The sequence below is a fragment of the Marmota flaviventris genome, chromosome X (assembly GCF_047511675.1).
Source record: "Marmota flaviventris isolate mMarFla1 chromosome X, mMarFla1.hap1, whole genome shotgun sequence".
NCBI classification, from domain to species: domain Eukaryota; kingdom Metazoa; phylum Chordata; class Mammalia; order Rodentia; family Sciuridae; genus Marmota; species Marmota flaviventris.
This window is the reverse complement of record NC_092518.1, coordinates 5,545,511-5,563,496: the sequence shown is the minus strand read 5'-3', so window position 1 is coordinate 5,563,496 and position 17,986 is coordinate 5,545,511. Positions and strand designations below refer to the sequence as shown.

At 38.2% G+C, this 17,986-nt stretch overlaps 1 protein-coding gene and 1 pseudogene across 1 annotated transcript in view; one reads left to right on the top strand and one right to left on the bottom strand.

Annotated features, from left to right (window-relative positions):
• Mid1 (midline 1) overlaps positions 1–17,986 on the top strand; it is a 354,689-nt gene that overhangs the window by 172,264 nt on the left and 164,439 nt on the right. The gene's annotated exons all lie outside the window — the stretch shown is intronic.
• On the bottom strand, positions 14,068–14,166 carry LOC114101523 (U6 spliceosomal RNA; annotated as a pseudogene).

Sequence of the window (17,986 nt, the reverse complement as noted above, 5' to 3'; positions counted from 1 at the left end):
AGAAAGGTATAACTTAAGTGCATATCTATGTGTCCTTTCCCCCCTCCCCCAGTACTGGGGATTAAAACCTTATGCTTATCGCTCTACCACTGAGCTACACCCCCAGCCCCTTTTTAAATTTTATTTTGAGACAGGGTCTCCCTGTTACCCAGGCTGGCCTCCTGCCTCAGCCTCCCAAAAACTGGGAATGCAGGCATGTGACCCCACGCCAGGCAAAAAATTGTCTTCTTAAATATTATTTGTTTTCTATAGATTACAGAAAAATCGGCTGAACTGAAAGAAAAATGAATGCCTACTTTATTACTTTGTATTTATGGTAAAAGAAGAAAACTTAAAGACTTCTTTTTCCTCTGAAAAGAAATTCTCAAGTTACCATGAAATGTTCCTCAATGTTTAGTTTCATTATATTCATAAAGTGGAACTACAATTAAAAAGCATTTGAGCTCAGCATAGTGGCACATGCCTGTAATCCCAGTGACTCAGGAGGCTGAAGCAGAAGGATCACCAGTTCAAAGCCAGCCTCATCAACTTAGCAAGGCCTTAAGCAACTTAGTGAGACCCTATCTCAAAACAAAAAGTGAAAAGGACTGGGGATGTGGTTCAGTGTTTCAGTGCCCCTGAGTTAATCCCCAGTACCAAAAGAAAAAAGTATTTGAAATATTTGATAGTTTTCCCAAATGTATTCATAATAATAAAGATTGTTACTTGTTAGGGTCTGTAAACAAGTCAAGATGGCGCCTGGCATTTTGCTAGAGGGAGTGGTTTGTGAAGTAACCAGCCATTAAGTGTGGAGATTCCTTATTGGTTGACTGCTGTATCTAGTTTATGTTAATTAAGATAAGCTGTGTGAAAGGCATATATACCCCTCCTGTGCTACAATAAATGGCTCCCACTCCTGCTGTCAATGTACACAAGTTGCTTGTCACCCCCCCCCCACCCCCCACCCCGGTTATTTTGCTGCAGCCGGACTGTGGCACTGTGGCAGTTACTTAATATTTGTGACTAAAACAGGATACTTAGCTTATATGCTTGAATTTTCAGGTAGAATGTGGCATGTGTAGTATGTAAATTCGTGCATATTTCACTAAGCACTTTGACAAAAGTGGAATGTCAATATAAGTGCTGGTTTCTTTCTGTTTGGCAGGTTATGCTTCTCAACTTGCCCCCACTGGGAGAGTACCAAAAGCCATTTGCCCATGAGTAATACCTTATTAAACCATCATGATTTAATGTGGCATATTTTTTCTGGATTTGCATGCCTGACAGTAGACTTCCTAAATAATCTCGTTCAAACTGAACCACAAAAGAAAAATAGGCCCACTGAAGCAGCATTAGGTCAGCTTCGTGGGATGCATTAGCGACCTGTCTGAACAAAGACGGGGGACTTAGAGGCAGAAAATCATAACGTGGCCTTGGGCCCTGGGAGGTGGCTCCATTGCCTTGCAAATGCATTGCATGACTCATTATTAAACACTGGAGAACAGATAAATTCCAGGGAAGTGAAACATCCACCAATTCAACTGCAGTTAGGTGGGTTGTTTGATATTTGTCTTACATGCTTTTCCTTAAGGAACTCCCACGCCATTTCCAACTGCTCTTAAACACCATATGTCAGATGCACTGAGCAACTGTATTAAGATAAAATTGTTAGCATTAAAGACAGGCGCTTAAATTAGTATAACCCTCAGGCCAGGTATTCTTCACTAAATTGCACAGGCTTTAAACTACCAGCACTCAATTTTTAAAGTTGTACCCATAGCAACCTCTTTGTTAAGGGCATAGTTACCCAAAAGGACACACATCTTCTGAGAGAGAGAGCCATGTTAGTTAACTGTGGATGATATTAGTTGGATTTAAATTTAACTAGAAGCATGATTCAGAAGGAGAAGGGGCTTTTAAGAAATTTGTAAAAACTACATGCTTGGGCTGGGGCTGTAGCTTAGTGGCAGAGCACTTGCCTAGCATGCATGAGGCACTGGGTCCAATCCTCAGCACCACATAAAAATTGAAAAACAAATAAAATAAAGACATTCTGTCCATCTACAACTACAAAAAAAAAAAAAAAAAAAAAAAACCTTACATGCTTATTTCCAGTAAAATGTGTCTTCATTCCTTCTTTAATACTGATAGGTCCTTAGGAATGGGATTTTTATTAAAGTATGATAGAATAACTTTGGGTTTCAGAAGTTATATCAATAATCCTTTTCTTCTTATCCATGTCATGCCTACCTACCATTTTCTTAGAGAGGTCCTTCATTTAGTTCACATGACAAGTACTCTGCAGTTTTTGCTGTATTGTGCAGTAGTACACAGTTCTTCTAATGTGAGGTCACCCAGCTTCATTAAACCTGTTTTTCAAGAGATGCTATCTGATGGAGTGGCCTTCTTTTTTTCCTCCTTTCTCTCTTTTCATTCTTTGAAGTACTGGGGATTGAGCTCAGAGGTACTTTACTACTGAACTATATACCCAGCTCTTTTAAACACTTTTTTTTTTAAAACTTCAAGACAAAGCCTTCCTAAGTTGCTTAGGGATTTGCTTAAGGTCTCCAACTTGTGAACCTCCTGCCTCAGCCTCCCTGAGTTGCTGGGATTACGGATATCTGCACCATGCCCTGCTAGTGCCTTGCTAATTTCTCATATCTCTGAAATAAGGAGTGTTGGAGAGGAAAATCTTTGCCTCCATCCTCTTTGGTTCAGTACCAGAGACCTATGAAACAAAGTAACAAAAGACAGATTCCTACTGGTAGTGGAAAATGCACATGATTTTTATTAATATTTTTGTGCACAGTAGTTCATGGGAAAGGGGTGAAACTCAAAATAATGATTAGACTATGGGCACGTAGCTTATATAACCTTTTAACAATGGAAAGAGAGTTTTAGGTTGTGGGGCAGTGACTAGGAAAGATATGAGGAAACTAATGGAAGATAAGGACTATTTTGGTAAGGTCTGTTTATGCAAACTCATCTTGATGAGGACTCCCTGTCTCACATGATAAGAGTCTCTTCTCTCCCTGGTACAGGGGAGCACCTTCCTCAAAGGAAAATTTTATGCATTGCTTTTAGGCAGATAAGGGGAGTGCAAAGAATTCTTTCTATAGCCATTGATTCTCAATTGCCTTTAGCTCAAAATAACCCAAATAGGCATGTTTTGGGGTAGCATATTCTTATCCCCTCTGGGATGTAAACACATCATGCTTGGAGCTTATATTAGTCAGTGTCAGGACCAACTTGATGAGCAAGCAACCTGTGCTGCTGTCCAGTCACAGTGGGTTTAATGATGGCTGAATGGGCATGGCTACATTATAATAAAATTTTATGGATACTGAAATTTGAATTTATTCACTATTTTTTTGGGGGGTACAGAGATTGAATCCTAACCACTTAGCAACATCCCCAGCCCTTTTTTAACTTTTTATTTTGTGACAGGGTCTCACTAAGTTACTTAAGGCCTCACTAATTTGTTGAAGCTGGACTTGAACTTGCGATTCTCCTGTCTCAGCCTCCTGAGTCACTGGGATTACAGATGTGTACCACCACACCTGGCTGTCATTTGCTTTTAACATCTCATGAAATAGAATTATTTTTTTCTGTCTGTGTTACTAGAGATTGAACCAGGGCCTTGCCCATTTGCTAGGCAAACACTGAGCTACATCTCCAGCCCTTTGTATTTTTATTTTGAGACAGGGTTTCACTAATTTGTTCCAATTAGCCTCGAATTTATGATCCTCTTGCCTCAGTCTTCAGAGTTTCTGGGATTATAGGTATGCACCACTACATCTGGATATGAAATACAATTTTTCTAATTTTCCTCCTAGCCATTTGAAAAGGTTAAACAACATTCTCAGCTGGTGGACTGTACAAAACATTTGGTTGGGAGGTTTGGGCTACAGAGCCAAAGTTTCAGACCCCTGATCTAAAGAAGCATTTCTCAGACCAGCAGCATCCATCCAAACTGGGAACTCCTCAGAAATGCAAACTTCCAGGCCCCAACCCCAGACTTGCTAAAGAACTTCTGAGACAGCGTACTGTAACCTGTGTTATAACAAACCCTTCAGGAATCCTGATGTGGACTTCAATTTGAGAACTACCCATCTAAACCTATTGCTATGCATCAGAGATCTCTTATCTCTGAAATAAGGAGTGTTGGAGATGAAAATCTTTGCCTCCATCCTCTTTGGAAAATAACTGGCCCAGATTGACTAAATTGGCAACTATGAGGGACTATCTAGGCCTGAGTCACTAGATTTCAGTGATCAGTCAAGGAAACTAATGCTTTTATTGTCCAAATAAGGAAACTGTAGCACTGAGATTTTGAGTGATTTGCTCAAGATACACAAGAAAAAAATTGCTAGGTATAATCTAGTTGCTTTTCTTTTCTTTTTAGCTATATGTGGGTTAAATTCATACAATTTCTTATGGATTGTATTTGCCAGCAACTTCAGGGTCAGGTTATCTTTTATTTAGCACTGATTAGCTTAAATACACATCTGGAAACATGCCCTAAATAAAATAAAAACTAGTTTTGGAAACTCATTAGACCAGACAATGCAACCCTAATTAGAAGAAATAAGATGCAGAGGAGCAGGAAAGTCCCATCTGAAAGCACTTTTGGGCCAATGGAGATCTCCAGGATTAGGAGGATGACAAACTGTAAGGTAATGTCAGGAATTGTGGCCTGCCCTGGAGCTACTTACAAGTGTATCCCAACAATTGTTTCCTGTTCCATATCTTGAACACAGGTAAATATGTCAGTTTCTTAAATGTCATTAACGAGTATCTTAAATGTCATTAATGGCAGAAAAACAAACCTAACATTTGCGTGCTTGTAATGGATTTTCTGACTTTTAAGGATTCCTGTGCTTCAGGCCTTTTTAAGGGAACTTTCAAATGATGAGTGTTTTGTTTTGATGTTCTCAGCTAAGGCCTTATCTGTGCATTCCAAGGAAGAAAGAATGCAGATTGTTTACCCAAAATAGAGCTGGAGAAAGTGAGGCACAGATGCAAGTTGAGTTATGTGATGATTCCAAGTGGAGCTGTGTGCACACAAAACTGAGTGCTAGAGATTGTTATTGTGACCTGATCATAATATAAGCTATTATTATTTTGGTACTGGGGATTAAACTCAGGGGCACTCAGCCACTGAGCCCCATCCCCAGCCCTATTTTGTATTTTATTTAGAGACAGGGTCTCACTGAGTTGCTTAGCACCTTGCTTTTGCTGAGGCTGGCTTTGAACTCGCTATCCTCCTGCCTCAGCCTCCTGAGCCACTGGAATTACAGGCCACTGTGCCTGGCTATAAGCTATAATTATTGAGTGTTAGCTCTGTGCTATGTTCTCATGGTATTATGGGTTAAGAGCATGTTTTCAGGGGCCAATAAACCCAAGCATATAAACTCAGCATCTGTGGCCTCCTAGCTATGTGACTTTGGTAAGTTACTTTGCTTCTCTGTGCCTCATTTTTTTCCTCACAGAAAAGAAGGATGGTATTAGTACCATTTCTAATAGGGAAAAGGAGGAGGAAAGCATGGCATCCAGTAAGCACTCAAAATGTAAAATGGTATTATTTTTAAACAAATCACCCAATTTTATTCTCACAATAACTTTGAGAAAAATGATGCAAGTAGGTCAAGTTCACACAGATATCAGTGTTAGGGTGGATCTTTGGACTAAGACTGTTTTCCAGGGCTACCAGCCACAGTTCTATAGTACATTGATTGGGAATACTGAATCAAATATTTATGGCCAGTGTTTTTCCCCACATATAGTATAAACTTCTGGGCTTGATCCACATATCCCTGGACCTTCTTTTCATTTATCTGTGTGTGTGTGTATTTTCGGGGTTCTGGGTATTTAACCCACTTACACTCTATCACTGAGCTATACCCTCAGCTCATTTTTCTTTTAAAAAATTTATTTATATATATATATATATATATATTATATTATATATATATAATATATATAATATATATTATATATAATATATATAATATATATTATATATATTATATATTATATATATTATATATATTATATATAATATATTATATATAATATATATATAATATATTATATATATAATATATATATAATATATTATATATAATATATATATAATATATATTATATATATATAATATATATATATTTCTTTTAGTTGTAGTTGGAGACAATATCTTTATTTTATTTTTATGTGGTGCTGAGGATTGAACCCAGGGCCTTGCACATGCTAGGTGAGTGCTCTACCACTGAGCGACAACCACAGCCCCTATTTTATATATTTTTGAGAAAGGGTATTGCTGAGTTGCCAAGGCTGGCCTCAAATGTGTGATCCTCCTGCCTCAGCCTCCCAAGTCGTTTGGAATTACAAGTATGTACCACCACTCCTGGCCCTTATTTTTAACTTTGAGATAGGGTCTCACTAAATTGCCTAGGCTGGCCTTGAACTTGCTCAGCCTTCTGAGTCTCTGGGCTTATAGGCATGAGCCACCACTCATAGCTCTATTAAAGAGTTCTAAATGTCTGAGAAATAATATTCAAATGAGGTTTCATTTTATTCTCTTTTGAAGTATTTATTTACAAAAGGAAGGGATTTTATTGTCTATTTTGTAAATAGTTATGGTATTTGATATGTTAAGGTGAGGGATTTAAATAACATCATACAATGAACACAATATGCTCTTTGGAGTGGGGGTGAACTCAGGGACACTCAACCATTGAGCCACATCCCCAGCCCTATTTTGTACTTAGAGACAGGGTATACTAAGTTGCTTAGTGATTCGCTTTTGCTGAGTGGCTTTGAACTCGCTAATCTTCGTATCTCAGCCTCCTGAGCCACTGGGATTACAGGTGTGGGCCACTACGCTGGGCAAAATATACTCTTTTTTATTACATTATCTAAGATGTATCAAAAGGCCCTACTAATATTTCTGTTAAACTGTATGGGGCCTGGTAATTTTGTTATGGTCACCTTCAGAAATCAAACCATTAGCCAGGTGTAGTGGCACATGCCTGTAATCCCAGTGAATGAGGCTGAGGCAGGAAGATCACAAGTTCAAATCCAGCCTCAGCAATTTAGCAAGACCCTAGGTAACTTAGAGACCCTGTCTCAAAATAAAAAAAATAAAAATAAAAAAGGCTAGGGATGTGGCTCAGTGGTTAAGCACCCCTGGGTTCAATCCCCAGTACCAAAAGAAAAGAAAAAGAAATAAACCAATTGGCAGACAGGTAAATGCATCTTCAACTGGGCAAATTAATCTATCCCAAATAAGGGAATACAAAACCACTGAAAGGTCTAACGAAATTAAAATATGGACATCTACACTAGAGAGATGTGCTATGTAATATAGTAAAACCCACCAGGAGGTATTTGGGCTGAACTAAAAAGGAGGTAATGAAAGAAATCCCATATCTACCATGGAGCAGTTCAGTGTCAGGCTCCAAGGAATATGCGGCAGGTGTATGGTTGAAATATGAGGAATTGGACCAATCTCTGACTTCAGAGGCTGTGTTCTTTCCAGCAGTGGTGTGGCAAACCTGCTGTAGATGCAGTTCCTCTTTGGAATGAGGCATCAAATCCCAGTCCACCCATGACTGGCCACAAACACTCCCTCATCTCCTGAGCCTCATGCCGGGCTGTTGGGATCTTACCACTTAGATATTGATATGGTACTGAAATTTCCAACCGCAAGCCACCTCCAATTTTTTTAATCACTTTGCAGCTTCAAGATAAGCCAGGAATTTGTTATTTACCTTTTAAAACAAATCAGTGTACTTTAATAACTCTTATTTGCTGTAAGTGGTTCTCCAAATTTGGGCTCTGCTCTCCCTACCATTGGTAAGTAAGAAAGAGACATTGTATATGCCTATTAATAAGGTAGCCCTCAGGGGAAAAGATGTTGTGTTATGCAGGGCAGCATGTGGATTTTAGGGAAATTTCTTTAGGAGTGTGAATGAGATTTCCTTTCATTCAGAATTTCCCGCTGGCTTTCCCAACATAGTACACTTGTATTTGTGTGATCCATTCCCACAGTTTTGAATGCAGCCTTGAAGCTTTTTACCTTATTCAGAGGGAATTGGGTCATCAATGGTTTAGCCATGGATTTCATTAGCAACATATAGGTATCTATACATCTCTATGAATTGATTTTCATCATGTTCAAGGCATCCAAAAGATCTCAAACATAGAGACAAGGACCTCCTCTAAGCAAAGGAATTCGAGGGACCTGAATGCCTTAACTTCACATTAACAAAGATTCAACAGTATACCTTCTTTATGCCAGTATAGTCAATCATTCATTCAATGAGTATTTACTGAGTATCTACAATATGCCAAGGATTGTTCTAGGTTCTGGTGATATAGACTGGCACAAATGGGCTATGCATGCCATTATGAGCAGAACTTTCAGTGGAGACAAATAAATATGTAGTAGGTCTAATGATGCCAGGGGTTATATAGTAAGGGAGATAGGGAGTGCTATTGGGGTTAGCAAATTGATCTTTTTTAATGGAGTGACATTTTAACAGAGATCTCAGGAAGTGAGAAAGCAAGGCTGTCAGCTATGGAAATGGACAGTGACATACTTATCCAGCCACAGGGAAGAGTGATCTCAGAAACTCTGAGTCCAGGACAAAGAGCAACACAAAGAGCCTGTCTTTGTTGGAAGAGACTGAGTAATGGTGACAGCAGTAGGAGCTAAGGTCTTAGGAATGTCTCAATGTGTATGTGTGTGTGTAGAGGGCAAATATCTGCATATCCTATAGAGTCTAGGGGATATAGTTCAGTGTTAGAGCACCCCTAGGTTAAAAAGAATTGTCCTCTTTAATACATATGGAGAAAGCTAGGGCACTGATAATCAATGTTTTCATTTTTCCCCTTGAAACAATTTGATATATTTATCTTGCATGGGGGAACAGTAAATGATAGCCTATCTCAGTATGTGTGAATTCATAAGTGGTTACTAGCAGAGGAAAATCTAACCAGTTATAAGGAAATAGTCTTTCCTCAGCTATTAAATGAGATGAAAAACACCCTGATCTGTGTCTAGCAAAGGAAAGAGATGTATAAACCATGATTCATAAGTAGTTTTTATCTTTATCATCATCTTAAATCCAAGTCTAGCTATTATGTGTGAAGTGGAAGAGGGTTTTCACCAATCAGAAATGACATTACCATCCTGGCAATCTTTGTGGGCATTTGAGAAGTGCCAATCTACAAGATAAAACACTGAATTTTTATAAGCAAGGAGTGCAATTCCTGTGCACAGCTTCTTTTGATGAAAATTTCTAATCACCTTCTTATGTCCATGTTATTATAAATGATCCAGCCTGATTTGCTTGTTTCTAACATGCAAAATTGAGATCTGATTCACAAAAGTTAATTTTTTAATCTCTAGGACTAATTCAAAAGCCAGTTTGGGGCATTAAAATATTAAAAGCCTGAGGGACTAATCCTTTTCACCTTTAAGGAAAGTGAGATAAAAGAATAATAAAAAGCAAAATGGTTATAATATGGAAAACGGTTACCAGCTACTCCTACCCACACTTAAACCTACCAACAACAACAACAACAAAAAAAACAGATTTTAAATCAAGAATGATATCATTAAATTAGTAAGAAGGAAAAAGGAGTTTTGATTACGCTAATGAATTATTAAGGCATCTGGGTTGTAGAATCTTCATTCCTAGAGATCTAAAAGAATGTTTGTCTAAAACAGTTTGGATCAGGGCTAATATATGTATTTCTGGATACACATGGCAAATCAGTCATAAACCTTGAGCAAATTAAAGCTGTGGTGGAGGAAACAGGAAATGCCAATCAGCTCATATGTGCACTACATGGTGACATTACACTTGGGGGTTCAGAATGGGCCATCAGGCATGTAATTTCTCTAAAAGTCTACTATGACTCTTTCGTCAACCATAGGTCAAATAATCATAAAACACTGTTAGTTCACAGGAAATGAATTTAAGGATAAAAATTGCTTTAATTGCAAGTGAGTGCCTTTTTATTTTTCACTAATTTTAATTTTTATCAAAGTAATACATGTTCAAAGTACAAATGTATTAAAGACTCATAATGAAAACCAGCAATCTTTGTTCCATCCCTCTCCGCCCTAGGGGTAATCATTTTCAACTGGTAAATATTTCCTTTGGTATGTACTTCCATATTTCCCATAATATCCTTTTACTGCTCTTTCTTGGCTTATGAATTTTAGACATTATCTTTAACATTCTATATATGATCAAAAGGGAATTATCCTTCCCTATGTTTGATCCCCAGCACCACCAAAAAAAAAGAAACAAAGAAAGATGGAATTTATCCCTTTTCATTCCCACACCACCTTTTCCTAATATAATAGTGTCACAAAATTACTTTACCTAGTTACACCAATATCAAAACACTGGTTCAGGGCTGGGGTTGTAGATTAGCAAGAAAGCATTTGCCTAGCATGGGTGAGGCCCTGGGTTCTATCCTCAGCACCACAAATAAATAAAAGTTAAAAAATGACCATTCTTGAATCAAGATGATGACAGATATATACAAATGTATTGCACCACATTAAAAAAAAAAAAAAAAACTCGTTCTAACAGATTAGTGATTAATTTTTCTCACAAAACATGAAGTTCAGGACTCAGGGCTCATATAGAGGCTCCAAAATGTCATTAGGAATCCAGGATGTTTCTAGCTTTTTTGTTATCTAGTCTTTACAATGTGGTTTATGCTCCTTATGGCCCTTAGGCTTTGCAAACATATTCCTCATGGGGAAATCTGGGAAGGGTAAAGAGAAGTGTGTGTCCCCTTTAATGATCTTTCCCCAAAGTCCTACATAGGAGCTTCTATTACCGTTTTGAAGTCTATAATAGTTTCACTTAATCACCCATACCTGTAAGGAAAACTAGGAACTATTCTTCATTTGGACACATTTCTGCCCTAAATTAATTGAAGTTCTTTTGTAAAGAAAGAAAGGAAAGATGGATACTGGACTGATGACTAATTGTCTCTGCTACAATTGTCTCTGCTACAATATCAGTATCAGAGTTCACTGTCAATTTAAGGAGCATTCTATGACTGTGCTTCTGTTTTCATGCAGTTTTTGTTTTTCCTGGAGTTAATGATAGCCTCACATTTTTCTTATATTTGTGTGTACCTGTTTAATTTAAAACCTCAAATTTAATCTATCAGTGTCATTTTTTTTTCCTCTTTAGAGATCTAAACCTCCCAGAGTCCTTCATATTCCTGCTACAATTTAAAATTGGGCCTTTCTAAAATGATGCCTCTATCATCTTGGACTTTTTTTTACCTCTCTATATATTGGATCCTCTATTTTCCCAGTCTCATTGGCTTATCTTTCCAGGTTTAATTCCCTCATTTTGCTAAAACACATCTTTGAGTGGTTGCCAAAGGAACATATGGGATGCAAAAATTTTCAAACTTTGTGTGAAAATAATTTCATACAATCCTGACATTTGATTGATAGTATGACATAATATAGAATTGTCAATTAGAAATCATTTATCTCAAAATTGTATTGCTCTTGCTGGGTGCAGTGGCATATGCCTCTGATCCCAGCAACTCTGGAAGCTGAGGCAGGAGGATCACGATATCAAAGCCTGCCTCTGCAATGTAGAGAGGCCCTATACAACTTAGTGAGACCCTGTCTCAAAATAAAATATATTTTAAAAAATTGCTGGAGATATAGCTCAGTGGTTAAGAAATTTTATGTCTCTTACCTTCCAGGGATACCATTGAGAAGTATATAATAGATATTTTAGCAAAATTATATCTTTTATGAAGAAGCCTTCTACTGATAGAGGTTTTAAATTATTATTGTTAGTTGCAACAGTTCAATAAGCATTTATTAACTAATACGTTCTTACTTGTTGCAGGAGAGATAAATGTTTGGGCGTGGGTTATGTGATTTTTTTTTTAACTTGGCTGGGCTATGGTACCCATTTCTTCAATCAAATATTAACTTTGCTATGGAGATGTTTATAGATGTGATTGACAGCTACAATTAGTTGACTTTAAGAAGATTATCTTTGATCATGTGGGTGGGCCTCATCCAAGTAGTTGAAGTCCTTCACAATAAAATTGAGATTCCCCCCCAGGAAGAAGTTTTGCCTCAAGATCACAGGGTCAGCTCCTACTGACCTGCCCTATAAATGCCAGAATCGCAAGTCCCTACAGCCATACAAGCTTGAAACAATCTTATATGTGTATTATGCATCCTACTGGCTCTGCATCTCTGGAGAGTCTTGATTGATATAGGCCTCAATGAACTCAGCATCTAGGAAGAACAGATAATAAGATTAGTAAAAGATAATTGATTCAAGCCAGGCATTGTGGTGCACCCCTGTAATCCTTGTGACTTGAGAGACTGAAGCAGGAGGATTTCAAGACCAGTTCAAGACCAGCCTTAGCAACTTTTTGAGGCCCTAAGCAATTTAGTGAGACTCAGTCTCAAAATAAAAAATAAAAAAGGGCTGGGGATGTGGCTCAGTGGCTAAGCATCAGTGGGTTCCCCAGTACCCCTCCCAAAAATTGATTTAATAATTTTCCTCTTACAAATTCCAATAGAAAATTATGGCAAAAAGTAGATTACTTAGAAATTGTAGAATTACTCTGGAAAGTGGATACTACTTTGTTGAAATGAAGCAGAAGGGTTCTATTGGGAATGGAGACAAATTTTGAGAGTGAGAGGAGACTATAAAACCCCTTAGAGCCAGGTACAGCGAAGCCTATAGTCTCAGCTACTTGGGAAGCAGATGCAGGAGGATCAGTTGATCCTAGGAGTTTGAAGCCAGCCTGGGCAACATAGCAAGACCCTGTCTCAAAAAAAAAAAAGGGACTGTGGGTAAATCTCAATGGTAGAGCGCTTGCCTAACATGTATGAGTCCCTGGGTTCTATCCCTAGCACCAACAAAAACAAAATCCCCCAAATCATAACAAAAATGAAAAGAACAAAAAGTCCTTGCTAAATTCATGCATACATCATTTACCAAATTACTAAGAGAAAGAGAATGAAGAATCAGCTGTACTTAATCAACAAAATCTAGAAACTGTCTATACATTTCATCTCTAAATGCATACAATGATTAGTTATAATTGAAACTTAAAATTACATGATTTGTTTTAAGATTTTAATTTTCAAGTGAGGAATTCTCAAGCCTAATTTATTTCAAACCCTGACTGATGACCATTCAGTCAGTTCTGCCCTGCATGAAAGCCTGCCTTTAGGGGGTATTCTCCTAAACTATTTCTCTTGGTGTGTATGTGTTTTATTTCTGTATTCACAGATTCCTTCCCTTCTTCCAGAGTTAGTCATCTGAGACATTCATGAAACAAGCAATAGCACTTGCACCAGGCACACTTCCTGATTTCATTCAATCTGCCCAACTGTCCCCAGAGAAATCTGGGGCTTAGAGATGCCAGTTGGTTCACCTGGAGTCCATCTGTCAGTTGTAGCCAAGTCAGCACCACAAAGAGATTCCAAATCCCATTTGCTCTGTCCTTACTGTAATGTGGCACTGCTTCCCTTAACAACAGAAAGAAACTAACTTAATGAGACCTGTCTTCAGTGAGCAGAAACTTAATTCTTTCCTGTGGCTTCCATAAGAATTCTAGATAGGATTTTCCTTCTCTAAGCAGGAACTTATGTTGTTGTCAACTTAAATTATCTTCACTAATCACCTTGAACACAGTGTTTCTCAAATTTTCTTCTGCCATCATAAGAATAAAACAACTGGATTTCTAGAACTTCTTGGGGAGAATAAAAGCAAAAACACTATTTTCATAGATCCCCAAGAATGTATCCTTACACTGGACACATTCTTCTAGGTGACTATGTAGCAACATCAGCTTGAATTTCATCGATTTTATTTTTCTTCTGGTGGTGCCACAGACTCCAGGGTCATGTACATGCTAAGCAAGTGTTCTATTATTGAGACACATTCCCAGCCCTTTTTAATTTTTTTTTTTTTGACAAAGGGTCTTGCTAAATTGCCCAGGCTGGCCTCAAACTCGTGATCCTCCCGCTCCAGCCTCCCAAGTAGCCAGGATTACAGGCATGTGTCACCAGCTTCACAAATTTGTATGCCATCCTTGTGTAGGGGTCATGCTAATCTTCTCTGTGTTGTTCCAATTTCAATGTGTACTGCAGAAGTAAGGACTTTCTTGAATTTTGATGATGTATCTTGACACACATTAGAATAAACTATATGAAGTTAACAATATTCAACCAAAAAAAAAAAAAAACAATATTCAACCATTTGCGGGGGGTACTGGGGATTGAACTCAGGGGCACTCGACCACTGAGCCACATCCTCAGTCCTATTTTGTATTTTATTTAGAGGCAGGGTCTCACTAGTTGCTTAGGGCCTCACTTTTGTTGAGGCCGGCTTTAAACTTGTGATCCTCCTGCCTCAGCCTCCTGAGCCACTGGCATTACAGAAGTGCACCACCATGCCCAGTTCAACAATTTTTCACCATTCTGTAGGCTTTGACCTATTAAATCATTGAAGGAAGTGGCACAGGTATGGTTAGTTATCCTTCAGGAGTGTGTATCAATGTTCATCTGTATCTAAGTAGGGCCTGTCTCTTAATATCCACCCAGAAACTTATGTTCAGTTTGCTGCAGAGGACTGTGTATAACCAAACTCACACAAAACTGTAGAGGATTATCATCTGGGCTGTTTTTTAAAGGAAGCACTGTCAAGATTTAGAACATCCTTTTAGCTAACATTTGCAAACTGTTAATCACAGACTTGGGATCAGAACATCCATTTCTTTGGGGGAAGCAAGTTTCTTGCTTCACTTTACTGGCTTATACTGTTACCAGTGGATTATGAAATCCTCACTCAATGGGAAACCCCCAAAGGGCTATTCATTTCATTTAACATTTTTAATACCTTTATTTATTTATCTTTATGTGGTGCTAAGGATCAAACCCAGGCCTCACACATGCTAGGTGAGCATTCTATCACCAGCCACAACCCCAGCCCTTCATTTAACATTTTAGAAAGTTATATTTATATGTAAATGCAAAAGAAGACTTCACTTATTTCCATCATTCACTTTTCTTAGAGGTCGTCCAAATCATTTCTGGAGACAGCGTATTATATAACACTTAGTTCAGGCTATTAGACCAAGTATCTTAGACTGGGTAATGTATAAACAATAGAAATTTATTGCTCACAATATTGGAGGCTGGGAAGTCCAAGATCAAGGACTTGCTCTCTGCTCCATAGATGGTGCCTGTTTCTGTATCCTCACAGGGCAGAAAGGGCAAACAGACAACCTCAGGCCTCTTTTATAAGGGCTCTAACTAACCCATTCATGAAGTCAGAGTTATAATGACCTAATCACATTGCAAAGGCCCCCACCTCTTAACATCATCACATTGCAGGCTAGGATTTCAAAATGTGAATTTGGGGTGAGGGGACAAACATTCAGACCACAGCAGGCACAAATCAGAATGATTCTAATCTGATACACTTAGGTTTGATTCTTGGTAAAACCATTCATGAAGGTAAGACTTGAGTATCTTTTCTTTGCCCCAATAATCCTGCCTACCACTGGTGATTCCTACCTTTTGGTATTTGGATGGCAATTAAATGGTGCACATTGTGATGTGCCTGGCACAGTGCTTGGCTCATAATAGCCAAGACACCACCATTAGCATTCCTGTCTTAATACATAATGAGAAAATAATGGAGGTAAGCATCATCAATAGCTGTACTTCTTACTTATACTTCTTACTTCTTATCCCCTTTCATTTACCTACCAGAGATTATTATAGAGATTCCTCCTCAAAGTCCTAGCTCAGTAGCTGAGAAGATGTATAAGTATACAGATGCAAATGTATGTGTACCTTCATATAAAACCACAAAAATACATTGTCTCATGAACATGTCCATGAAGTTGGGGTTCTGTGCTAGAGGATGGTCTCTTCCCCACTCCAATCTAGATATAGCTTGAACATAGCAGTGTTAAGGTGGGAGAAGGCATTATGTTTACTGTTGTCAGAAGTTCAGAATAGATCCTAAGTTATGGTAAAAAGGTAACTGTAAGAGTTGTATTTTCCAAAAGATTCCTTCCTCTTCCATAATGTAGTAGTGGCAGAGTTTTGATTATTCTCCATGTGTAGGGGAAAGCTAGTCACTACATTTTGTTTTCATTCTATAATGTTTGTACATGAAGGTAGGTGAAAATAGCTGAGGTTACAAAGATATATAAGATACCATTCTTTGATTTTAAATTTGTTCTTTTTAGACATACATGACAGTAGAGTGTATTTTGACACATACATACATAGAGTATGACTTATTCTAATTAGGATCCCATTCTTGTGGTTGAATATATTGTGGAATTACACTAGTTATGTATTCATATATGAACACAGGAAAATTATGTCTGATTTATTCTACTGCCTATCCTATTTCCATCTCCCCTCTGTTCCTTCACTCTTTTTATCTAATCCAGTGAACTTCTACCCTCTTCCCCTGCTTATTGTGTGTTAGCATCCCCATATCAGAGAGACCATTTGGACTTTGTTTTTTGGGGACTGGCTTATTTCACTTAGCATGATAGTCTCCAGTTCCATCCATTTACCTACAAATGCCATAATTTTATTCTTCCTTAAGGCTGAGTAATATTCCATTTTCATTATTAATTCATCTATTGAAGGGCACCTAGGTTGGTGCCATAGCTTAGTTATTATGAATTGAACTGCTATAAACATTGATGTGCCTTTGTGTATATACTTGCCATTGAGACATTCACACTAAATATAGGAGAGAGACTCAAAAATATATGATTGCATTTCAGTTTGGAAATGAATCAGCAGAGACAGATCATGGTCTGCTCAGCTGGTGCTTCCCATCTCCTTTCCAACTCCAAGTTCAGCCCTTCTCCTCACTGTAGGAAGGAAGGAGTATTTATACCATGGAAATTGGCAGGACTACTACAAATCTTTACTTATTTACTTATTTACTACTACAAATATTTACTTATTTATTTTGAGAGCTGGTTGTTAAAACACTGCATACCACTGGTGTTGTAGAAGCTGCTTTATGAGCATAGAAGGAAGGGAGACATTACTTTTTCTTGGGGCATTAGGGGAACCACTAAAGAATATCGACATTTGAGATCATAGGATGATGCGAGAATGGGTCAAAGGAGAGAAAAGTGGCAGAAACTTTGAAAGGGCACCAGCCTTGAGAGAGAAAATCCTAACATATGTGTATATATACCTTTGACGTGATGACAACATACACTTCTGAGAAGCTTCTGTTAAATAAATAGATGTGTGGTGGGTTCTAACTCCAGTGGTAGCAGGCCTGGTAGCTTCCTATGTTCTGGGACTAGGTTATGCCTAGGGCCAGGATAGGTGCAGTCTCTCTTTTAAAAGTGAATCAGAGTCCTTCAGCAGTAGGAATTTGTTTCTCAGGCTCCTCTGCAAACCTACCAGTCAGATTCCCTTAGAGAAGGGCCCTAAGGATTTACATTTTTAACAGACTTCCTAGAAATTTCCTTGGAGTCTCAAGTTCAAGAATTAACCTTTCAATGCATGATTTTGCTACCCAGGGAATATCTGGTAAAGTCGGGAGACATTATCCATTGTCCTGACCATGGAGGTTCTACTGGCACCTAGTGGGCAGAGTTTAGGGATATTGCTAAACATGCCATAGCACATTGAGTGGCTCCACTATAATTACTGATCCTGATGTCAGTAGTGCCAAGGTTCACAAGCACTGATCTTGGGCTTAGTGAAGGGCTCTGAAGTAAAAGAAGTGGTGCTCAGGTGGGGTTGGGGCTGGGATAGGGTTGTGGACAGTAGGCAGATTGTGAACACACAGCAGGATGGCAAATTTTCATAGAATTGGGCCAAGCTCACACATATTGAACCCATGTGGAAGACACTCCTGAAGCCAATGACTCATTATTTACTAAGTTGTCTTTTTCTCTAATACCAAAAAAATTTAA